Source organism: Phyllostomus hastatus, unplaced genomic scaffold, assembly GCF_019186645.2.
Source record: "Phyllostomus hastatus isolate PE091 unplaced genomic scaffold, TTU_PhHast_1.1 phas_contig_86, whole genome shotgun sequence".
NCBI lineage: Eukaryota > Metazoa > Chordata > Mammalia > Chiroptera > Phyllostomidae > Phyllostomus > Phyllostomus hastatus.
In genome coordinates, this window is record NW_025333977.1 from 82,488,340 (window position 1) to 82,515,116 (window position 26,777).

Below are 26,777 nucleotides of genomic sequence, written 5' to 3' on the forward strand. Positions count from 1 at the left end.
TCTAGCTTCAATGATAAAATATCTTGGTTTGGACTCTTTGGGTTAATCTTGTGTGGGACTCTTTGTGCTTCCTGAACCTAAATGTATGTTTTCTTTCCCAGGTTAGTAAAGTTTTCAGCAATTATTTTTCATATAAGTTTTCTGTCTCGTTCTCTCTCTTCCTTTTCTGGAACCCCCATAATTCAAATGTTAGTATGCTTGATATTGTTCCAATGAGCCTAAATTATCCTCTTTTTTTAAATTACTTTTTTCTTTTTGCTATTTTGATTATTTTATTTTTCAGGTACCTAATACACTCTTCTGTATAAATTAACCTGATGTTGGTTCTCTCCAGTGTATTTTTCTTTTCATTTAAATTATTGTATTCTTCAGCTCTGATTGGTTCATTTTTATATTTTCTAACACTCCAGTAAAGTTATCACTGTGTTCCTCTATTCTTTTTCAAAAGTTTGATAAGTATCTGTATGACCATTACTTTAATTTTTTTTTATTTTTACTTATCTCCATCTCATTAAAGAGTTTTTTGGGAGGTGGGGGGGGGGGTTGTTCCTTTTGGAAAATATTTCTTTATGTCTTCATTTTGTTTGCCTTTTTGTGTTTGTTGGTATGAATTAGATGAGTCAGATATTTTTCCTGATCTTTAATGAGTGGTCTTGTGTAGGAGCAACCTCTGTGTAGACTATATACGCACTAACTAGGGTGCCCTGATGGGCAAACTGCCTGGGTCTGAGTGGGCTCTGGGTGTAGTGTCCCACAGTTCACATCTCTGGGGATACCTCGGCAGACCAGCTGGGGGGATCTGGGGCAAGCACAAGTTGGGGCATCCCAGGGCATGCAGCTCTGAGTGCACCATGACTTGCAAGCTGGCTGGAGTTAGGATGTGTGCTGGCCAAGGTGGCCCAGGGCACAATGTGGCAGTCCTGCAGGCTGGATAGACTATTTGGACCAAGTTCCCATCCCTGCTATACAGGTAAAAATTAAATGTAAATAATGGTGCTCCCTGGCCACTCTTATCCTAGAGGCTTTCCACAGATCCAGAGAATTCCTGTAGTTCCTTCCCTCTGGAAGATGCTTTGGATTAGTAAATGTATCTTTTTCATGTATAGTCTAAGTGAACTTTATTTTTAATTTATTTTTATTTTTTAAATTATAGTTGAAATACGATATTATGTTTCAGGTGTACAATATAGTAATTAGACATTTATATACCTTAAGAAGTGATGACCATGATAAATTTAGTCATCATCTGCTAGGTGTCCTTTAAATTGCTGTTTTATCACTGTGCCCCAGGGCAGGCAAGTCTGTGTAGGGGAACTTCAGTGGCACCACTCTCTACTGAAGGTTGCCCTGTTGGATCTCTCCTACCCTTCTCCATGTGGTCCCTCTCCTGTTTATTGTACAGAAGCTGTTCTATTGGGCATCAGTGCTTTAAGAGGAATTGTTTTATATGCAGATGTATATTAGGTATTTCTGTGGAAGGAGGTGAGTTCAGGGTCTCCTTGTACCCCCATCTTAGATGCACTTCTCTCAAATTTCATTTTTAACCATTCTTCTGTCTGTATAAGGGCTTAAAACCTTGGACACACAGTCTGAGAGACCCCACAATTATCATCTCACTGACACCTTTTTCTCTTTTGTATTTTAATATATCTAACTTTCTCTATATCACACCCTGTTTATTCATGCTGCTTGCAACATCATTTGATTCATTGAAAGACCACAAGGCTTTTCTTTATTTTACACAGAAGGTCTTCGTAACTCTTATTCTTGTTTTGATCTACATATTTCAAAAGAGGTTGAAGTACTCCATTTGGCAAATCTCCTTTCTTTCTCTCCCTTACTGCTGGCTGCATTGACCTCACCCTCTTGGGATAGTCTGCAAAATAGGCCTCCCAGCCTCATGTGACATGGTAGTGATCCTTCAACAACAATAATAACGATAACAACAATAACAAAAAACTTTCACTGTAAAGTGTGTGAGGAAAATGTGTAGAGCAACAGAACTAAAACTCTGAAAAGGTAATAGGCTTCAGCAAACTACAACATGAGTTTATTTCTTCACAAAATTTATAAACTTTCCCCAGAGCAAATCGATAGGTTATATTTTCTACAACTGACTAATAAATATAAATTAACTAATATATAGCAAATAAATGGGTTTAAAGATGATTTCTATTTGAAATGATTGTGTTTTTCCTTGAGATCGAGTTTTGTTAAATTTAGAATCCTTACTCTCTTCCTGCTCCAGAAGCAGAAACATCTGGTTGGTTTTAGATTCCCCTTGGATTTCTGACTTCAAAGGGAATTATAAAGAATAACAAATTCATGTACCAGCACTAAAAAAGAAATTAGAGCAGCAGAAGAGAATGGTAAAATTGTCCTTATTTGACTGCTAGTGACAGGCGCCACAGGCAGAACTATGAGAAAAGACAAAGACAAGATCACCGGTGACAACTAGAATTCCTGGAAGGGATGGAACTTTGGCTACATGAAGAGATGCATAGGGCCTTTAGAAATCTGTAAGGAGATTTGCCCTTGCTTAAGTAATAAATACATAAATACCTACATGCATACATACATAAATAAATAAATTAGAAATAGGTTCATATTTACTTGCCATATAGTAAGCATAGGTAAAAGTTTGTTGAAAGAATGACCTGAAGAAAATCTTAAAGTTTCACTTAGCCTCTGGGTTTCGTATTTGATCTGCAGAAAACTGTGTGAGTTCTGATCCAAACTAGGGCTGAATAAGCCATCTCAGATTTAACTCAGACTTCTAAGAACCCACTGAATCTCTCATATCCTCATAAAAGATCAGACCTCTAAGGGTCTCAAAAGTAGTCTCTGTTTTTTCTTTGCTCTGGATCCTTATCAAGTACTGAAATCAAGGTCCTCCAGGGGTGGAGGAATAGAGTTTGAAAGACATATTGATATTTGTAATTGTGCCAAGTTGTGCTTGACAAGATTTTTATACAACTGGATTTATCCTTCCCCTCTATCATTTTTTTTCTAGCAAAACAAAAACACACTTCTTAGAGTGCAGGTCTTGATGCAATCAAACATTAGAAAATGAGAACAGTCAGAGAAAGTAGTTTTACCTCTTACAAACAGCCTCTCCTCTTTCCTGTTTTATGTGCAATGTGTATAGCAACAATAAAATTAAACAAAGATATGATTAACCAATCAACTTGTTTGTGCACAAAGAGCAAGAAAGAGTTAAGGGTTAAAATGTCTTTAAATAATGAATTATAAAAGTCTTTAATCTTAGTATTCAGAAGTTACAGATCTCTACACCACAAATGCATGGTTGATTCACAAAGTGGCTGTCAAAAACCCAGAGAGCAATTTACTTTTGACCAAGAAGTATACATCGACAGCTCATTAAGAATATTTCATAGAACAGGATAGAACAAATAGAACCAATTCTCTATGGAGCCTATCATGATTTGCTAGTGAAGCAGTCCCCCAAAGAGAAGATTATATCCAAAAATATGCTCTTTCTATAGGAGCCTATGTGCAAAATCTCCAGTGAGGGGGAAAAAATGAAGACTTTTCCTAAACATTTCCAGAGAAAAAGTACTGAGCTGGCTGCAAAATCATCCCCTTGAATATCTTTGCCTTCAGCTGGGTTTTCATCCCTCCCTCACAACTTCAGGTGAGACAGATTCACCAAAGTTGTCTCACTCAGTAAGAGAATCTAAAATTCCCATCTTTATGATAGCTGTGTGTGACAGTATGTTTCATGTCCAATAAAGTTTATCCAGAAAATATGCCAACTTTATGAAACATGGATCTGATGATTTGAACAAACCTTTTTATTCTTTTGTAACTATCGGTGTCTTTAGCTCTAAAATGAAAATCTTGGCTTGATGGTGGTATTTGCAAATAATTCCTTGTCCTATATAAGGAGAATCATCTAACCATGATTCCAAACTTGACTAGGGGGAAGGGAGTAAGAGATATGGAATACAATTTTATTCCAAGAAATGTTATTTTATAGCTTGAGGATACATATGGTCACAAATGCAACAAAAAGTGAACAAACATCAGGCCCAAAGACCAAAAACATAAGAAAATGCCACACGGATATACAAAGAATCAACTACTATCATTAATAATAACAGTGGAATACTATGCAGAAGAAAGAAAGGAGCTCCTACTCTTCATGACAGTGTGGATGGGACTAGAGAGCATTATGCTAAGTGAAATAAGCCAGGTGGTGAAAGACAAATACCATACGATCTCACCTGTAAGTGGAATTTAATCAACAAAACAAACAAGCAAGCAAAATATAACGAGAAATTGAAATTAAGAACAAACGAACAGTAACCAGAGGGCAGGAGGGAGGGAAATAATGGGGGATAGAAGGGAAAGGTTCATCAAAGAACACGTATAAAGGACCTATGGATAAAACCAAAGGGGGGTAAGATTGAAAGTGGTGCTGGGGAAAAGGAGACAACTGTATTCGAACATTAATAAAAATGATAAAAAGATAATAATTACTATTATAGCTATTATCATGATGATGCACTGATAGTTCACTTGGGTTTAATGTAAAATACATTAACTAGAAAGAACCATGGGTAAACTTACTATACTCTTTAAAAGGCAGTTTATATTTTAGGTTTATATAAAATGAGTTACATAATCCAAAGCCACATGTAAGAAAAAAAATGCAGGAGGAAGGCTTATTTCAGTTTTGTGTTGTCAATATCAATCTTAAAATAATGATGGTCTGGTTACCTGTTTTAAAATATGGGTATTGTGAGATATGATAAAATATCCTTATAGCTTTAAAATACTATAGTGGCTAGATTCTACCTATCTTGGAATGCCTGTCTCAGTGTCATTACATTCATTCTCAGACTTTTGAGGACATTCCAATGATGATAATGCCAGGCCATCATAAAGGAGAAACAGAATTGATCAGAAAACTGAGGGGACAAAATAAGAAATAGAAAGAAAAAAAGAGTTTGTATTGTTTATACCATTTAGTCTGACAAATTTTACAAATGCTTTCTGTTTGCTTTGAGTAGTTTATTGTCTATGTTACTTCTGTGTTTTCTTTCTTTCTTCCCCCCATGTGCTTGCCTCTACCAAATTTGGCTCAAAATATTTTGTATGTGTCTGTACTGTAAAACTCTCATATTTTTCTAGAGATTTAGTGTGGTGGAGTAGCTCCTTTTTTTCCTTCGCCAAGGCTTAGACACATCAATATTCTACCTACTCACTTTCGAGGCCAATGGAAAATGTGTTCCTAAGATTAAATAGACCTGAGTAACACATAAATTCAGTTTATACTGATGTATTATGTTACATACTTACTCACACCCTGAATTACTGATGAGTGGAATACACCTGTTGGATAACACACAGCTACTGAACAGTCACTAACCTGCAATTTGCAGACAGAGAGGTAGGGAAAAACCTGAACTGGAGGCTCTCTACTGAGAGCTAACTTGCATAGAGCATTCCTCACTGCTGGAGCTCTGAGTGTAAAGAATCCAGTCTAGCCATGGAAAGCTGGCTCATACAGGGTTCTTGAAGTGTTTGTAGAAAAATCAAGAACATACATACAGGCACATGGGGAGGCCCCTTTGTCCTGTAATACACCATCTACTTCTGTTCCCACTTCCCAAACATAGCACTTAAAAAAATTACCCAGCCCTGGCTGGTGTGGCTTAGTGGATTAAGTGCCAGCCTGGGAACCAAAGGATTATAGGTTTGATTCCCAGTCAGGGCACATGTCCGGGTTGCTGGTCAGGTCCCCAGTTGGGGCATGTGAGAGGCAATCACACCTTGATGTTTCTCTCCCTCTCTTTTTCCCACCTTCCCACTTTCTCTAAAAATAAATAAATAAAACCCTAAAAAATGTATAAGAAACTTATAAAACTCAACACCAAATAAACAATCCAGTTAAGAACCGGCAAAAGACGTGAATAGACATTTCTCTAAAGAGGACATACAAGATGCCCAATGTCACTAATCATCAGAGAAAAGCAAATTAAAACCACAATGAGATATGAACTCACAACTGTCATAATGGCTATCATTAGTAAATCAATAAACAACAAGTGTTGCCCTGGCTAGCATAGCTCAGTGGATTGAGTGCGGGCTGCGAACCAAAGTGTTGCAGGTTCGATTCCCAGTCAGGGTACATACCTGGGTTGCAGGCCATGACCCCCAGCAACTGCACATTGATGGTTCTCTCTCTCTTTCTATCTCCCTCCCTTCCCTCTCTAAAAATAAATAAGTAAAATTAAAAACAAAAACAAAAACCAAAAAAGCAAGTGTTGGTGAGTAAAAATTACAAACTTTTAAATCTAGTGTTACATTTAGTTTAAGTAGGTTCATAATATTTATCTAGTATGGGTTTGCTGAAACCACACTGCACTTCTAACTAGTCAGAGGACCATGTTTTCCTTTTACTTTAGATACAGAATTGCATATAATACAGCACATATCAAATAATGAGCATAATCAATAGATCTGATTAGATCTGGCATGCAAATTACTGTCCTATATCTAAGTCAAATAAAGAAAGTGTCCCCTCCCCACAACATAATAGTTCCTCCAAGAAACCTAGCCAAATCTGTGAAATGTCTCTCTAGTAAACCAAATTGCCCTTTGGCTTACAGATGTGTTGAAGAATATTATAAAACTAATGAGTTCTTATGATTAATTGTTCCATTTTGGAAAATATGATAAGAGTATACTCATAAGAAAAATACTCCTATATATAATAATTATAACTATTTATCTAAATGTTTTTTAATATTAACATATAAAAAATCATGATGGGCCTGAAATTTGATGAACTAAATGTTATGCTGTCTGGGGTTTGCTTCAGAATAACATGGTGGTAGCCTGGGAAAATGATGGGTCATGAGTTAATCATTGTATGAGCTGGGTAAACAGGTGTACTGGAGTTCAATGTAGTAAATCTGTCTACATTAATATATTTTAAATTCCTCATAATAAAATTTTAGAAATATATACTGATCTGAACTTTTATTCATTTACTCATTTATTGGTTGATTCATTTACTCATTGTATGCAAGATATGGAAATATAGTAAGTAAAAGAAAAGACAAAAACAAAACAATGCTCTTATTGAACATTTAGGTTAAGTAAGCTATTCTTCTTCAATAGTATATACTTATTTAAAATAATATTTATAAAAACTGTGTAATTACATGTAGAATTCTTAGGTTATATTTTGAAAGCAGGACACAAAATTATATAGAAGATATGTCCTTAGGGGAACATGAGAGTAAGGACATATATCAAATGGTTATTGATGATTAGATTTAAATTATGGAAATAATTACTTTAATTTTTCTTTATTTTACTACTATGTGTTTTTCCAAGTTATTTTTAATGAGCATGTATCATTTTAAAATTAAAATAAATATTCATTCATGGATAAGATGTGCTGTCCTTTCCCAAGCAGCTTTTCATGTACTAAAACAGAGAAACTGCAAACACACAGCACTTCCCTGATTACTTTAAATCTTCATACCTAGAAAGGAAATACACCCACAGGAAAAGAAACATCAATACAGATTTTATCTGATCATAGAAACATAAAGAGCTTTCTGTGTGCTGGATAGGAATAGGGGAGGAATTGGCTTCTTTACAAGCCAGAGTGTGAAATTCAGGCCATTTTGTGATGAGATCATTGGGAGCCACAAATTAAAGTTACCAAATAAGCCTGTTCCCTGAGCTACTGACGCTCATACTGATAGGAGTTTCTTTTTGTGCAGTATAAAAAGTAAAGCATGGGAGGGGGTGAGGAAGAAGGGGTAGTTACAACTTTAAAGCTTGTGGCCTTCACTGGTGAGATGGATTTGTTCAGAGAGGCAGAGATAGATGTGCAAGAGAACTAGAGACAAAAATATAGTGACAACTATGGATTATGTGCAATGGATATGGAAAGTCCCTGTTAGAAAGCTATCTTTATTATCTCAAGAGATTATTTTCCTCATTTTATGCACATTCATATAAAGTGAAGTCAAGAGAGTAACTTTTAAAGGTTTGGATGAATATGATGCTCATGACTAAACAGGCTTGACTGGAGCCAGGCAGAATCTTGTCAGATGCCAGGCAAGTCACCCCTTCCCTGCCGCTCCCTCTCTAGTATATTTACCAGTGCATTTCAATGCAGGCCAGCCTCTCGCAAACTAGGCTCTTTCAGGCTGTGTCTGACTACATGATAATCTACCAGTATACCCTCAGCCTTGACCTGCACCCTCCTTCTAGCCACTGAAATCTCAAGAATTCTAGAAGGCCACAATACTAACCTTTTTGAAACTTCACACATTCTCACTAAAAGACACATAGACCTCAAAGTTTCAAACTTATGTTCACTTGCAGCCCTGGTCTTCGTCCTTTCATTTAACTGGTAAAGGCAGGGGGTTGGGGTTTCATGTTCCTAAATGACATGTTCCCCTGCTGTTTGTTGGTGTACATACATGGAATCATACCTAATTTTAAGATTAATCCAAATGAAGCAAGTGTATTTCTCCTTTGCAGCATGTTATAGAATAATAATAGGTATTTCAAAGCATCACAAAATGTTTGGAGGGTTGTGTGTGTGTTCGTTTGATGCCAAAACATCTAGCATTCCATGTGGGAGATGTCAGCACCAACTTCCCCATATCACCCTCTTTTGTGCACACAGGTATCACCTTTGCCAATACATACTGTGGGTCTTAGGAGATCCAAACAAATCCTTTGAATGCTTCTACTTCTGTGTGGCAAAATCATTGTAAAATAGCTGTCAAAAATCTGTGAGAATATGTCCTTGGAATCATAGTTTCTTGCCATTCTAAATGATGATATTTTAAATGAATAAATAGGATATGAAATCTATATGTTTTACCAATAATGCTAAAATATGTTCTGCTCAAAATTTGCTTTTGCAGTGGTAGAGTCACTGCACCTTTAGGTCTAATTCTTTCTGAGGTTGGGAGAAATATACTTGACTCTTTACACACTAGTTTGGACTGACGTTTAGAGATAATGGAAGTTACTTACCAGGCAGCAATGTCGTGAGAGGAATATTCAGTTAGTGATGGTGAATCAGCCTGAAATGAAAAGAGTACCATAAATGCTAGGTATTTAGTATGTGTATGACAACATGGCAATCATGCAAAAGTATCCATTTACTTTTCTCTTGGGGACACCGACATGGTGATATTATATAAAAAGTAAGGGATGCTTCCCTTTAGGAACGAAGATACAACTGTACTCTGAGAAAGCAGCTCCTGGAACTGCCTGCATGTTTAACTTTAAGGGCTCTAACCAGTTGTGAATGACTTGCCACCCATTTCTGCAATTCACTGTAACTTGTCTTGGGAAAGTTATGTTTTATGGTTAATTATCCATGGTCTGTTTAAAAAAATAAATCAAACCATTGTGAACCACCAGATTTGCAGCTCCATTTGAACTTTACTGTACTTTTGCTTAAACATTTTATAAATAAAAACAAACTGGTTTTTCCTTCTTTTTGGTTGTTTGCTCTTTATGTTCTAGATATAAATATTGTGGCAATGGTTGGAGAACAAGCTATGGATTATTTACCCCTGATTTCATGAGTTGTGAGTTACTGGTCTTATCCTCCTTCATGAGTGTAAGTGAATGTATGGTATTATATCCCGAGTCCTGTAACAAAGGGAATGAGTGAACTGAAACCTTTTGAAACCAAACCCTTTTAGGCTAAGTCACAGAGCAACAAAACAAACCCCAAATTAACATTTAAAGAGTTTCTAGTGTGAAACAACAAAATCCCCCAAAACTATATAATCTGCATTTTAAAAATGCTTGCCTAACAAGCAGCAATCTATCAATAATTCCACATGCTTGTCTTTTCACTACTTTATAATTTAGAAGCCATACGTGGTTTATACCAGCAGATCATCTCCCACCCCCAATATTATCACCAGAATGAAGCTTTGAAAATAACGAGCATAACTCACTTATACCAAAATTTATTTAGGAAGATCAGGAATTACTATAGCTAAAATGAAATACTAGAGAGAAGAACTCCACATGAAATTCATCTGTAGTTATCATCCTTGGACTTATATAAATAAAATAAGCCTAAAATATAATTGACCAGAAAAAAAATGAGAAAAGCTAAGATTCAAAGGACCCTATGGCAGAGTGCAAGGGGAGTATATCTGAGATCCAGAATCATAACTAATACATTTGCATATTAAACTTAATGAGAATCACCAAAGAAGCTTGCCAAAATTTATGTTTTTTAAATGACCCAATGGTCTATGCAGCACTGAGTACCTCTTGGAAAAATATAAAATTGCCTTCTGCAATTTGCTACTTTCATAAAGACAGAGACAGGATAATAAGGGCTTTCTTATAAAACGATCAGTCCATTTCTGATGCTTGAAGAGCTCTGTATCCTCTTTCATCTTACCCCTTTATTATTCACACGGCTTGCTGCTGCTTACCTGCAAAGCACCATGAGAGAAAGGACACAGCAGCTCCCCTCACCAGCTTACCAAAGTATGGCAAAACATCTGTGAAGCAGCTACTATGTGCCAGACACAACTAGAGTGATTCTGTTGAGAGGGTAAGTCAGTGACTGAGGTTCTTGTTGCAACATTTAAAAGTATCTATTACTACTGCCAACAGCAACTAGAAGCAAGGTTGAAATAGTTGTGAAGGACTTTTGAAAAATTGGAAAGTATTTAAAACCCTCCCTAGCTTCTTGCATGCCCAGGAAATAGAAAGTTTAGGCCTGCCAGTCCTTCCTAAGCCTGGATACCATATTGCAAAAGAAAAACCACAAGTAATCTATACATTCCCAGGGCCACGGTTACAACTCAAAATGAGGGTTGAAATGAATTAGTTGGCATCTATTGGACATTGAAAGGTCAAGTCTGTCTTAAATATGGTTCAGAGAGTATAAAAATCCATCAAGATGAAAATGGGAACTCTTCTTACAGTCTGAAGCAGGAAAAAAATTCAAAGATGTTTTACTCAAAGACATTTTCCTTTATTTCTTTCATAACCAGATGCTTCTACCTATTTTTGACAACCAAGAAAATGCTACTGTATGGAGTTCTAAGTTTTCCTTTAAATCTGGGCAATCTATTTGAAAGTCAGGGTACTCTAAATGACTTCCATTTGAAAATCAGGGTACTCTAAATGACTTCCTATATACAGAACTACACACCAAGCACTACACAGAAGTGCTTGGTTACAGATGATAAATGTTAAAATTATATTACAAAGAATATATTTTATATGGTTCAGAATTCATTTTGATATTCAAGAACATACATAGGAAACTGTATATTAGAATCCAAACTTAACTATAACCCGATGCAGAGGGATACTTAGAAAAAATATACCTGTGAATATGATTACCTGGTTAAAGATTAGAATATTCTGACCTATATTCACTATTTTTCAATATATTTTTCTGAGCTTTAGATTCTTTTAAGAAAGAAAATGTATTTATAAAGTACTTAAGCAAATGTATTTATAAAGTACTTAAAATAATACTAGCTTAGTAATTATTCACATTTAAGACAACAGAAGGTGTCTCCATGTCATCAGAAATAGAGACACCACAGTCCCCATGACCTTGATCACATAGTTTTTAACAACAGAAAGCCACATGCTCAGACAACAAAACCTGAAAAAACAGACAAAACTCTCCTGACTTTGATTTTTATCTTTATGCACTAGATTTTTCCATACAAAAGAAATCCTAAATTCTAACACATAAGAGAAAGTTGAACAGACCACAAAAGAACCTGACTCTTTTTTAAAATACTAAAGGAAACTTACCTCTTACCTTCAGTAAAATCAAATAAACCAATTTTATATGACATTACCATCCAGAGATAAAGCATGGCCTAAAGGTCCCACATACAAGGAGGTGAAGTACCTCAACAGTTCCTGCTCAGATCCATCCTCGCTTCTGCCTACTTTCATCTTTTCTAATTGCACTGATAACACTTAGAATTACCACTGCACAGCTCACAGAGGGGCTCTAACTTCCTTCTAGCAGATAACTAATAACGCCTAGTGCCATGCTCTCATCACTCTGTATCCATTTTATAAGCATTTAGAGGCAGAAACAGAAAAGGAAGAACAAAACCAAACTCAAAATCCCTCCAACCTCCCTGGTCAGACAAATGCTTGGTTCCCAGAGGACATCAGTCAGTTAAGTGAAGCAAAATATTATAACTGGAAAGGAAGACAGATCAATTTCATACAAATTTCACTGTGTTCCTACTTAAGCTGGGGGAGTTACTCCAATGAAAAAGTTGGTGGGTGTGGGAAAGGAGTGAAGGCTACAAAGGGGCGGGAGTGTTTATTATATATTTGGGACTTAAAGGCATACAGCAAGTAAACAGTATTCCAGGGAGTAGTGTGACAGAAAGTTCTAAATGAGAATTCCAGAAAGTCGAGTCTCTTCAATAGAACTACTGTTTAGGGAATGTGTTCTATAGGGACTTTGAATTGACTCTGCTGTAGCATCTACAGCTGTTTTCTCTTTCACTAGGACTTTGGTGTTTGGATATATTTTGTCATGAGCAAAAACAAAACAAAACAAAACAAAACAAAACAAAACATTAGAGCTTTGTACAGCCCCAAAAGTCAGAAGCAAAAGATAGGGATTATGTAACTGGCTTTTTACATAAATATTACATCAGGATACATTTCAAATAAAAACACACACATACACACACAGCTGCCTTCCTTATCCTCTTTCAATTTTAAAATTCATTTTGTGCTTTAAATGCTGTTAATTTTCATAAAATAAGTAAAAACCAAGTCAGCATTAAACACCTCTGAATAATTTTAGTTTTATATTACCTGAAAAATACACCATATCAAAGAGGGTCACAAAATCCTGTTTTAAAGCCAGTTAAGGCACTGAGTATTATGGGATGTTTGGCTGCAGCCTAGGGCAACTAGAAATGGCCATGGATATTAACTAACTCCTTTTCAACAGTCTGAGAAAGGGGGAATAAAAACACTGTAAGTTTCCCCATCTGCTATTTTCTTTTCTTTTTTTTTTTCCTTTTTGGCTGTGGAAAAGTAAAATTATGCAAGAGCTTTTGAATGTAAAGGCTGTGTATGCTTTTTCCCTTTTTGTCTCTGTGTACCCAGTTACATGATGTTGCGTAACTGAGTACTGAGTAGGCGGTTAGCATTTACTATTGATTTACACTATGCCATCTAATGAATTCAAAACACTAAAAAGAAAGGAGTGGGAGAGGGAGGGAGGAAAAAGAGAGAGGAACAGGGAGAGGAGAAAAAAGGAGGAACAGAGAGGGGAGAGAGAAAGAGCTCATTTAGAGAAATAATTCTAATGCCTGGAATAGTTTTATTCTTATTCCCTTTAGCTCTGACTTTTGGTTATTGTTCAGGTTTCAGAAAAATGGGCTTGAGCCAGTGACCCCAAAATTCCAATCTTATACATAATGAGGATCACTGGCAGGTGAATGTCTGAAAGTACTAATGTGTCAGATTACTTGATAGCAATTTCACTAAACCTGTCAGACTTCTCCATATGCACCTATTTATCATTCTCCCTATGCTTTCATAAATCTGTACTTCAGAGAGCCAATGCTATGGTCCAACTAGTTTACCTAATCACGACTATTATTTGCAAGGCACAAAATGGCAAACAGAAATATGTTCCATTTTTACCCATCTCCTTTAAAAATGCATAAAGAATGCATTCAGAAATCTTTGAATAGGTCACTATTTAGGGAAAAAAAAGCAACAAATTAGTGGGCTAAATAGAACGCCCAATACAAGATAATGAAAAAAATGGGCAAAATAAGGAAAGATTCTAAACTGATAAATAATGCTTGTAAAAAAATTTAAATAACTTTTCATATTATGCCCATGGAGAAGAGTTAAATTTTAACTTTTGATCTGGATGATTATAGACATTCCCAGTTCCCCGCAGCCGCTCAGTGCTTCCCACGCACCCGGTTCCCACAGCTGAGGCCAGAGAGTAAGGCTTGATTCTGCTGCTATGCACAGGGCCTTCCTGTTCCTCAGTGCCCCCCTATAGCTGAAAACAACCACTAAGGTGAGGAGGAGAAACAGAAGTTCTCCTTTTTAGCAGCCAGCTAGAGAGCAAGGCAGGGAGCCTGTTTCCTTCCTGGATATGGGTTTGTAAATGTCGAATGGGAGAAATCACAGGAGGTCATTCAAAGGAAAGAACAAAAATATGGGGTTTCATTTCTGATGATCCAATGTCTTTTCACCCATTTTAACTTACAAAATATTAAAAAGGTGCCTACCCCATCCATTTGTCAGGGATTTTTATGACTGATGGCTGTGTGCATGTGGCTTATACCCAGCACCTAGCACAGTGCTTGGCACATTCTCTATGCTCAACAAACACTTGTTGAAACAGTAAAATGATTATAGGATAAATATCTCTGAAGGAAAAGTATACTAGAAAAGCCTCAGAAAAATATATTTCAGTCATTCACAGGAAATCTTAGGCTGGACTTAGGCTGTAGACACAAAATAATGAGGAGGTATACTTCCTCTCTATCATTATTTGGGGGGAGGGGGTGGTCATTTGATCTAAGTCCCATTTGATTAACCAAAAAAAACCTTAAACAAAATTATAAAACCAACAACATCTGCAAAATTTTGTGTTCATTTCATCAGCATTTTTGGACTATTTTTCATTTCAGTCTTGGGCACAGAAATGTCCATTTTCATTTTCATGCACACATTCTAAAGGAGAAGAGCCCTGCTGGTGTGGCTCAGTGAACTGAGCACCTGCCTTTGAAACAAAGGGTCACCAGTTTGATTCCCAGTCAGGGCATGTGCCTGGGTTGCAGGCCAGGTCCCCAGTGGGAAGTGTGAGAGAGGCAACCACACATTGATGTTTCTCTCTGTTTCTCCCTTCCCCTCTCTTTAAAAATAAATAGATAAAATCTTCTAAAAAATACTGAGAAGAATGTAGCCATTTAGTGATGGGAGAGAATATAGTTTTTAGTTGAAGGGCAAGGCAGGTTGAGTTTTGAGTAGGTTATGCAAATTTAAACTAATACAAGGGCAACCAAGAATGTACTGATTTCCATTTTCTTGGTTAAACAGGAGTTTTATGAGAAAAAAATTCTGGATTAGAAATTCAGAAATGCCATTTTTCAGTTAATTAGAGAATAAAACCTTTAGAGAAGAGTTGCAAATATAATCTCTTAAAAAATTCCAGTTGAAAATTCAGCTGAAAGCAAGTTCAGCAATGGTAGCCATAGTACTTTTTTTCTTTAAATAAAGTAGGACTATCTTATTAACTCATATAGAGCTAAGCATGCACATTTCAGTCAAACTGTTCACAAAGTTTTTCTTTAAACTGGTCATAAGTAAAATCTAATCAATTTCAGCAACATACTTCAATAAGCATTCTTGTACCATGTCAACAGGCCATTCCAAGTGCTGTTTCATTCATGGATTCTTAAAAGTGGATGAGAACTTGCCTGGCTTCTTCATTTTATAAATGAAGATTCTGAAGCTCAGAAGGCAACTTTCACAAGGGTATATATTTTGAGATAGATTGAAGACTAGTATTGAGAACTCATAAATCATTTCTCCACAGCATAGAATAAGTAAAGGTTGTATAAATTGAATCTCACTGTAAATGCCATAAAGATTTCAAAAAATTCTTTTATAAGAAATCCTTACGTTTTGAAAGCTATCTTACTTAATTTTTTAAAAAGATTTTATTTATTTATTTTTAGAGAAAGAAGGGAGGGAGATAGAGAGAGAAAGAAACATCAATGTGTGGTTGCTGGGGGCTGTGGCCTGCAACCCAGGCATGTACCCTGACTGGGAATCGAACATGCAATGCTTTGGTTCGCAGCCCGGGCTCAATCCACTGAGCTATGCCAGCCAGGGCTTTATACTTAATTTTTTTATCTTGTCCTTCCTCCCTATTCTTGGGATGTGTGGGGAGAAGTACTTTTCTTGATTCTACCTTGATTTATACCCATTCCTGATCACAAAGTCTTCCCTTTCTCTCAATTTTCATCTGTTTTTCCAACTTTTATTTGTTATTCTTCCTCATAAAAGTAACTTTTTTGTTAATGTACTTTGAGGTCCTCAGAAATCAAAAGGGAATAAAAATTTTAAATTTAGTAATATACAGTACAGAAACAGCAACAAGACACTGAGAACCTGAGGGCAAACTACAGCTCTAGGCTGAGCCAAAAGGTCACTGTTGCCTAGGCCTCCGCATTGTCAGGAAGCAGACTGGGCCTAGTGTTATATGGACTCTAGCAAAGGCTTACAATCTCTAGACCACTCATTTCCCATTGTACCAGGTGACCTTTCTTTTCCCTTTTCTTTTTTTTTCCCATTCCACAGATACAACTATTTAGAGATTTAATTATGGCATAGAAGGAGGAGATAGTGAGAAATCTTAGAGGCTTAATGCGGCTTAATGATATTGGCCAAATTCTCAATTCCAAAGATAACTCAGAAACAGTTACATAGTAAGAGAGAACTGGTAACAGGGACTTTGCTGCACAAACCAATGTCATTAAGATTGTGTCACTGTTTCCCTTCTAAACTTTAAGTCTTATGGGACTTACAATTCAGCTAAAATGATCGACTCCAGGCTGAAATACAGCTCTAGATATCTTACAGCGAAAGTTATTTTTTAATCCCTATTCCTTAAAAGAAAAAACTATTTAGCAATGTCAATGACGTTGGAATTGTGACCACATAACTTTCCCTAAAATATTGTTGGTGTTAATTAAAGAGCCTGATCTACAGTAAGGTAAGGTAAGCAACATCCACTGTGGAATGAAGAACATTAAAACTTGGTATATAAATGGCAATAATAAAGAGGATGCACTATTACTTTAAAGGGTTTAATGCATGTCACTTGGTTAGATATTTCATTCTACTTTATTGATGTGACTAGAATTCCAACAACACTTTGTGGAAAATTCTCCTACTCCTGTTTACTAACTAGAAAACATTACAATTATAGGAGGCAAGAATTCCTGTTGGTTTCCTTAGATCTCTTTCCTCATAGACTCATCCTCAGGGTGCATTATTAGACAATTAATAATTTTTAATACCTCTTGCTCTTATTGTCTAGCATTGGTTATTAGGTGTAATGGTACAGTATTGTGCTAAGCCTTGCAGTGTTGAGGAGGGGTAAGAGGAGGTAATCACAGACATAAATTAAAATTAATAGGCCAGAAAAAAAACCTAGCATTTACTGAGTACATATTATATGCCACATACTTCACTAATATTATACTAGTTAATACTAATGTCCTGTGAAGTAAGATTGGCCTAAATTTCATAGATTAGCAACCTAGTTACAGAGCCATTAGCTAACCTTCTTAAGGACACAGAGCTAATTAAAAAGTTGGGCAGGCGAGGATCAAAATTATGTATTCCCAGGCCCACATGTACTGTAATATACCACAAAGCCAGAGCAGAATATGAAGTGATTTAAAAAAAAATTATCCATGCCAATCATGAGAGTCACCACATGCTCCAAATAGAGCTAAAAGGGGTAAATGACTCCTAAAAAGAAACAGGTCTTTACTTTGTTCTTGGCTCCGATAAGTTCCTGTTTTTCAAATGCTTATTTGGAAAATGTTCTTTGTCATAGATAAGGAAACGTGTTATTTCCCAGGGACCTTTAAATCAGACCAGATACGTGTTTATAAAAATTTCTTTAAAGATTTATACTAGATAAAAGTTTAAAAAATATACTGCATATAAAATCAGATGATTGATACATTAACAATTTAATGTGTGTGTCTCTGTGTTATGTGTGTCTATATATGTGCACACATTGTTTTTTCTCTTGTAAACATTTTTTGGTAATCTAAAGTACTTGATGAAATGTTAAGCAGTATGTTAATGCAGGAGTAAAGAAAAGAAATGAACAAAAAAGAGGAATGCATGTGTGTGTATGTTTATGTACATAAATTCCCTGAGAATTTTAATCCTGGAACACTCCCTAAATAGGCCATAATGCTTTAAGTCTAGATTGTTCATGTATGTGTGTGTGTGCTTGTGTAATTATAAAGAAGTTTTACTACATTAATTTGGCAAATGATTATTTTTTAAAATGTTTTATTTGTTGACTTATTTTACATATTTTAAAACTTTATTCAAGTACAGTTCTCTGCATTTTCCCTCCACCACTTCCCCCTCACAGCCCATCCCCACATCCTTCCCTTGAGCCTACCCCCTTTGGCTTTGTCCATGTGTCCTTGATATATGTTCCTTGCTGACCCTTCCCCTATTTTTACCCATTATCCCTCTCCTCCCTCCCCTATGGTTACTGCCAGTTTGTTCTTTATTTCACTGTCTCTGGTTATATTTTCCTACTTGTTTGTTTTGTTGATTAGGTTCCACTTACAGGTGAGATCATATGGTATTTGTCTTTCACTGCCTGACTCATTTCACTTAGCATAATGCTCTCTAGTTCCATCCATGCTGTTGTGAAGGGTAGGAGCTCCTTCTTTCTGTGTGTAGTATTCCATTATGTAAATGTACCACAGTTTTTATATTTTTTAAAAGTCTATTGAATCTTTTCCATACAGATATTTTATAATAATTTTACTTGTTGAAGTTTACTTTAGAACTCATCAGGCAAACAGCAAGGTTTGAAGAATCTATGCTTTGAAGTATTATAGAGCTTATCAACTTTATACATTGCTATGGAGCATTCTTTCAAAATAATTTCTAAAAGGAAAATATACTCCATTTTCTCATATAATACAGTTTTTTTTTGGAATAAATATTTTACAACTTTATTACTGTATATGTGTGTATGTGTGCCTGTGTGTATTATGTACCATTCTTAAGATCACTGAGACACTTTTAAAATCCGTAATTTGCTGAAGAACTTAACAACAAAGTAATTATAGCCAAACACATTTGAAAGAAAGAATTCAGTTTTTTAGGCAGCTCGAATTTATCTCACAATTTTTAATGAGTCCTATTGCTTTGTCCTTTCTGCCTGCTCTTCTTCAAGTCTAAACTTGATTGGGAGCAGGAAGGAAGAAACACTAGCAGGGATTAAAGAAGCACAAAAGAGGAGAGAACTAGAACTTCTTCCCAGCCTTCTTTTCTCATCCTTTTAAGGAAAAGCAATAGTAAACTAAACAACAGAAAAAGTAACAACAACTTTGATGATTTTGTGGTATTAGGGAAAAGCAGAATTTGTATCTGCACAATTTTAGGGCTTCCTTCAAATTTTAGCTTCTCTGGATGTCCTTATAACAAAGCTGAAGAAAAGATGCAATCTGTTCTGGGAAATAGGTGAGATTTGGGGGACGAGTGGAGACACTCATTTCTTTCCTACAGTATTTAAACACATGACCAAGATATAACTTTCAACATTGTAAAACACTGACATTCAAGTTAACTAACTTGAACCTGCTAAAATTAACTTATAATACCCTCCCCACTAAAACAAAACAAAATAAAGCAAACATTCACAACCAATTATTTTGACTGGTGAAAACAGTGACATGAAAGGAGCAGATGGAAGCCCAGTTTTACTCACACAACACACTCACAAAAATAACTTAACAATGGTGACTCTGGCCTTGTGCTTCAAGACATCTCCTTTAGGAGGGTTTTCTTGAAGACTTCAGAGGGCTTGTGGAAGTGATGCAAAAAGAAACCAACTCAGCTATCGTACCTGGAAACAGGAAGGAGCTGCCAATCCCAGCATACAAACAAAAGGGATCTTATCACCTTTGTCAAGTCCTTGCTCAGGACTGGAACAGGTATTCTTTTATGTATTATTTTTTGTTATATGGTAGTATTTTTAGGGAAGATAACACATCTGTATTCTTAAGAAATACCATACTACATAGCATCAAAAAACTTGTGTAAGTCAAACAATTGAAAGTATTATATCTTCCTGTTAATTACTCTTCAAAGTGGAAAGAAAGGTTATTTTCTTACCTTATACCATGCCTCTGATCTGACAGCGTCATTCAATCAATAATTTTAATTTCAGTTACTGATTTTCAACTCTTTTTATTACAAAGACTTCAAGCACTAATGAAATGGTGCTGATCTGTTTGCTTTCACTCGATACAACGTCTATATTTATATGCATTGCTTCTATTTGAATCTATATTTATCTGCTTTATCTGCCTACAGTGCATCTGTTTCTCATACACACAGACATATATTTATATATATACACACATACTGTATATATATAGCTTATATATAAACATACATACCCACAAAAATGTATGACTATTCTAGTGTTCTTACTTTAACAAGCAAGCAGGTGCATAAATACTCAGACACATGACAAAAATACAAATGACATAAATGTACATGTAAACATAGTTGCACAGAGAAAAGCATATCTTAACAATAGGCTTGTTTACAATACTTGGCTGTTGGCTTCTGAGACTTACACACTGCTGAGTGACAGCCATTGACTACTCTGGGAAGGAGAAAAACCTTCTGTAGGCAAAACTGTATAACTAAAAAGAGATCATACACTCCAACTTATTTCTTCATTTTAAAGATGAGGAAACTGAGATGTTGAGAGGTTAAGGGCAAAGACTTTATATGTGGCAGAGCTGGAAATAGAACCTGGGTCTCCACTCTCTAGAGAAATACTCTGCTATGCTGCATTGAAATGATGAAAAATTTTCTCAAACCCAGTATCATGTTCTAATTTTCACTTTTTCCCATTTTTTTCCTTTTATTTACCGCATGAAATATAAGCAAACAACATTCACTGAGGGTCAGGCACTATTCTAAATGTTTTAAATATGCTATCTCATTCTGTATAATATCTCTATAAAGTAGGTATTATTATTCATGTCCACTTTACAAATAAAAAAATCTGAGGCTTGTAGGGTTAATTAACTCCTCTAGACCTACGCAACTAGTGAGAAGAGCTGAGCTGCTGGGATCCACCAAGGCCCATGTTTCTCCCACTAGACCAGGGGTGTCAAACTTAGTTTCACCAGGGGCCACATCAGCCTCGTGGTTGCCTTCAAAGGGCCGATGTAATTTCAACCCATTAACAGTTAAGAAGTAGTTACATTTATACAGTCCTAAAATTATTTTGGCCCTTTAGAGTATTCTAGGAAATCATACTGTAGCCATACCCTCACCATCATAACATCTAGCAACTGGTGTGTTTCAGGATGTATCACAAGTCTAAAGCAGAGACTCTCAGACTGAGAAAAAACAAGAGGAGTGGGACAGGTATAAGTTATACATTCCCAGTATGCAGTGCATACCCTGAACTAGAAACTAAAATATGCACGAAAATAATCACAAGGATAGTCTTATGGGATTTAAAGTTCCAGTAACTTCTAGTCTGAATATTTTGTCTTTTTCAGCAAAGGATTATAACAAACTGATAAAATTAAATAAGATGGGAAATAGAGGCATAAAAAGGCAGAGGGAAGATAGCAAAAGTAAGAAAGAATCACAACCTCTATTCTTCTTCCTTTGGGGTGACACTTCCAAAACTAACCATCCATGAAAAACATACAAAGCCAGCACCAAAAATTGGTGTTTTGCCCCAACTCAAGTGTTAAGAACAGATTCAGAAAAGAAACTACATCTACATATGGCAAGGTAATTTTATACAAATTTCCTCAGATAGTCACCAGTTGTGAGCTATCCTCACACAGAAGAGTTTCACAATTTGCTCAGCTTACACAGAACCCAGTGTTAGGAGGTGCCATGTGGACTTGTGAAACTCCCTGGGGATACCTCATCCATAAGCCAAGGAACCGAAATTATACTGATCCATACATGCAGCTCTTCATCTGTGACATATTGATAATTACTCTTTATTTGTGAATTAAATCCAAGTTATAAAAACAAGTTTCAGATATTTGTTACCAACAGTTACATCTTACTTAACTCTTTCAGAACATCATCTCACTACTGGCTACAGGAAATGGGAGCCGTAACCGGATAGGGCCTGATAATAAGGATAAATAAAGGCCTTGGGAGGGAAAGACTGACTTGAATTTGAATTCCAGGTCTTCTACTTATTAATAGTATAGATTTAGGCACATCATTTAAATGGTTCTGAATCTCAGTTTCATCACCAAAAATGAAGAATAAAATCATGTATTTTGCAGAAACATTTTGAGGATTAGAGATAGCCCCAGAGGTGGCCCCTCATAAAGGGAACCATTAAATTATGATGTTTAAGAAAGCCTTTTGGCTGTGACTTTCTGTTGTACAAATGATACAGAACTCTCCTGGGAGTAAAACAAGATATTAGATACTTTATATCTGGTTTAATAAAAGGCAAACTTTTTGTTGATCATGTATGTTTGAAATAATGATAGAAATAAAAGCGTATTGTGGTATAACATTTTCACTGGAAGATCTTAAAGCACTTAATAACCCTTGACTTCTGTGACTGCTGGTGCTCTCATTTAACAATTGGGCAAAATGAAGCTCAGAAATACATTTCCCAAATGAATAATAATTTTTAAAACAATCACCAGTAATGGTGAGTAGAATTTCTGTATTTAACATCTAAACCTCATAGTGTCCAGCTGAGTAATAACTACTTCAAGGTCACAGATAGAAAAAACCATGCTTTCCCCAAAGCTCTTTGAGATCATTCACTCCATCCCAAAACATTAGGTAATGCTGTGTACATCTGCTGAGATAAGAAGGGTGAGTCAAGGTTAGGTCAGCGTTATAGGTTATAAGGGTGGGGTGAAGAGTGGCTTTCAGATCAAATGATGAGAGGAGTTTAATTTTAGCAGAGAACAAGCCATACAGTATTTAATATAAGAGGAAAGAAAAGGGGAGGCAACCCAACCAAATGAAGGTGGGTGGGAACACAGACCCTCAGGCTCAACCTGGTTAGGGCAACTGCTCCTCACAGAGGAAACCTTTCCACATTCACACACACTGAGAAGTGAACAAAAAAGCCCAGGGGGCAGTGTAAGTCCCACCATTCCAATAACACACACAGATGTTCCATCACTGTTTTCTTTTATGCACATTTTAATTAAGAGGTCAGAATCAAGCATTAAAATGTTATTAAATGGCTTGTTTACATTTTCACTATATGTCATTGGTTATGCATTTTCTAAATTCATGCATATCTATTTAGAAGGGCTATTTGGAATTTTTATGTTAATGTTACAATTGTCCCTCTAATTCATGCCAGTTTCAGCTAAACAAGTAACCATCCAGAAAGTCTTTCTAGTCCAAGCAATGGGATAGGGACTTTTACTTCTTTAATTCTCAGTCAAGTAATCCCCATCCTCATCCCTCTTCCTGGCCATTTCACTACAGCTCTCCAATACTACAGGAGGCCCCAGATCCACCACAACCTTTCTGATTATCCATGAGAGGCTCAATTTCAAATACAGTCCCATTGTCATCACAAGAAAATAGTCTGTACATCCATGCCACACCCTCCCTTAAACATTTTTAAAATCTCAGGAACTCAAAGCTGCCACATGGAGGAAAATGGCCTTCTACCAGTGGAGGGGACACAGCAGGAGAAGTGGGAATGAGCAGGTTTTTTCTCTCTCCTTATCCCCATTACCTCTATCTAGTCTACTACTTATCTGCCTTTATACCTGCAGGGACTCCTTGGGTTTTCTATATAATTCTAGACTTGATACAGATACCCAGGTGTCCTCTTCTCCCAGAAGCTACACACATTAAGACTTACACATCCACCTGCAGATGTGGATCACAGATGTCCTGTGGATTGTCTGCACCATATGGTTCAAGCACTTTAACAATAAAAGCCCATTATTCATATTTTGCCTTATGAATCATGGCACATGGAATTGTAGGGCTTTAGAAGGCAGGACTCATATCTCTTGCACGTTCAATTCAGTGCCTACCATATTGTGAGTACTCAACCAGCCCAAATAAATGAGGTAAGTTTCTTTCCTCCCTCTCTCTCTCATTCCCTTCTCCATTCCTATGCTCCCTCCTCTGCTCCCTCTCTCCTCCCTCCCTCCCTCCTTCCCTTCTCTCTGTCTCTATCTCTACCTCTCTGTCTGTCCCCTTTCTCCCCAACCCTCATGATAAAAAATACTTGCAGAAAGCAGGCATAAGGTAAAAACTTTCTGATCCCAGTGTTAAATTATGTTCCTTAAACTGTCTCATTTGCAGCATAAATAATCTACAGAAATGTTTCCATTACTACTATCGTATAAACTTGAGGTAAGAATTCAACTGAGTCAGGTATAACTGGTGGACCAGATAGGACCCAGAGAAAATAGCAGGCTTTAAATCAAGTTCCTTTTGGAAGGAAACTTTAACATGTTACCACAGGAAGAAAAAATTGGCACAACTCTCTGGAGAGCATCCTAGCAATATGCATCAAAAATTATAAAATATATGAATATTGTTTGCCCAGAAGTTTCATGTGTAGGAATTTATATAAAGGAAATGATCAAAGATATCTATAAAGATTTAGAAGAAGCAAGAGTGTTTATCATGGTATTTCACACAATTGTGAAAACTGGAAACTGACAACAGAGGTTTGATAAAATAAATATAGTGCATCAATGTACTGGATTACTATATATTCATTAAAATTATATTTTGAATACTGCTTAATAACATGAAGAAATGTTTTTGGAATACAGTCAAATGAAAAGGCATATTAACCAAGAGTATAGTATGCCAAAGCTGATCTATTGTTTAAGTAAATATTTCTAAGCTAAATATTGTTTATGAAATGATAGATGTGTACAAATACAGTGGAAAACTCTGGAAAATATGCAAGAAAACACTGAAAGTAGTTGTTTCTGGGTAGAGGAATTTAAAATTATTTTTGTTTATTTTTAACTTTTCCATAATGAAAGCATGTTAACTTTATATAGCAAAATATCACTTAAATATTAATCTCTACAAGGCTTCCTTCCTTAAAGGCCTAAAAGGTGACTTTTTGCAGGCATTTTTGTCCCTAGGAGTCTTCCCTCTCTTGTTTTTATAGATAGTAGGTATTGCTTTCAAAAATTTTAAGTGTTTGAGACAATATAGTTATATTAAAGAGTCTACTTCTTAAATAAAAACCTTAAATATCCCTATGATTTTAGTCTTAAGCTTCTCCTTAAAAAAAATTCCAGTGGACTGTGAGTTCAGGATATGGAGTCAAGAATTACAATGGGGCTTCTATATTTATTTCTCTTAATGCCATAAATTTTCCTTTCTATTCAGGCTCCATAATAGCAATTAATATCATTAAGTTTTATTATTTAGGCCCACAGCATAACACTTTTGTCCTTTTTGATTTCTAATCTCTTTTCTTTAGTTCATCAGTCCTATATCTATTTAATAGATGTTGATGCTGTAGAAAATAAATCATCCAGGAAACATTATCAGCTGTGGTCAAATAAGAAGCAGCTTAGTTCAGGGCAGTCTAATTCCCTGTACAGTGCTCCAGGTGATGATTATGGTACTTCTGACACCTATAGCTCCTCGTAAGGGATTTCGCCCCTTCCACGGCTTTTACTTACCCATATAGCCACCACACGCAGCAACTGGTGACTGTACAAGGGGCTGTCGAAATAGGAAGAAGATGGAGAAGCCATGACAGGCCCCAAGGAGTCCCAAGTTATAAAACAGTAAAACAATATATAGTCTGTTAATACTAAAAAACGGAATTAAGCAGAGATGTGACTAAAAGCCTACCCATGATACCTACTCTCGTAGAGTCAAGTTCATGAACTCCTGCCCCAAAGGTCCCAGAAGCAGCCCTGGATCTTGGAATGACCTCACCAGAATCTCCCTTTAAAATCCCTTATTGTGCCACATACATCTCAAAAACATATCCCATCACTTGAGCAAGTTGAGTGAGTCTCTGTTCCTTTAAAATAATAATAATGCTAGTAGTAGTAGTAGTAGTAGTAGTAGTAGTAGTAATGGCATCTGACACCCAAGCTTTATACTCTAAAATACAGACTTTTTAAAAACCTGAGATTTTTATTTCACCATGGAAATTTTAAATAGCTGAAGTGGAGCATCACAAGTTTATATGTCAGGTCTATAGAATTATAAATGTAGGTGTCCATGGTATACAACAATATAGCAATCACAAAGGCACACATTTACTCTTGAAACCAATCTGCAGTCATCTGAGTTCTTAATGGCAGCTAACTAAATTTGAACTCTCCAAATATTCTCTAAAGGTAATGTTGATCAACAGGGAGAGAAAAGAAAACCGTAATTTATGCCTATACCATAACTAAAGACAGGGAGAGCTATAGCCTTCAAGTTCTGTGTAACCAGAAAAAAAAAATCCAAAACAAGAAGAGCCAGCTTGGGAGCCCACACAGGAATGGTGACTGGAAACAACTCTACATAGGAGTCCAGTAGGACAATGAATTAACCACAGCTTTCGGAAGGATATGTGTTATGGTAAGCTCCCTGTAAAAAATACAAATTCCAGAGCCCTCCCAAGATCTATGGAACTGGACTTCCAGAAGTGATATGCAGGCATCCACATTTCTAAGCTCTAAAAGTGATTCTGAAATACCTCAGAGATTGAAGACCAGTGTGCTACTGGGTAAATTCAACCAAAATAAATTCATCTCCCTTAACTTTCCAAATCACAAAAAATTCTTCTCCTGCTATGTCAATATCCTTGTTCTCCATCCTTGGTCCCGCACCCCCAAAGAGAAAGTTCATTTATGTCTTTCTGCATCTCTTCTTGACCTCTTCCTTATCTGGAGTGACCTGCCTGCTTCTTAGTGCTTGTTTAATTCCTCTGCACTTCCTAAACTGGGTCCAAG

General features: G+C 36.2%; 1 protein-coding gene across 4 annotated transcripts in view; it reads right to left on the bottom strand.

The window, feature by feature from the left end:
* Positions 1–26,777, bottom strand: part of ZBTB20 (zinc finger and BTB domain containing 20) — a 798,652-nt gene that overhangs the window by 373,911 nt on the left and 397,964 nt on the right. For all 4 annotated transcript variants that reach the window (XM_045852096.1, XM_045852097.1, XM_045852098.1 and 1 more), the window contains one exon: positions 9,040–9,089. The gene's annotated coding sequence lies outside the window, so the exon portion shown is untranslated. The remainder of the gene's footprint in view (positions 1–9,039; positions 9,090–26,777) is intronic.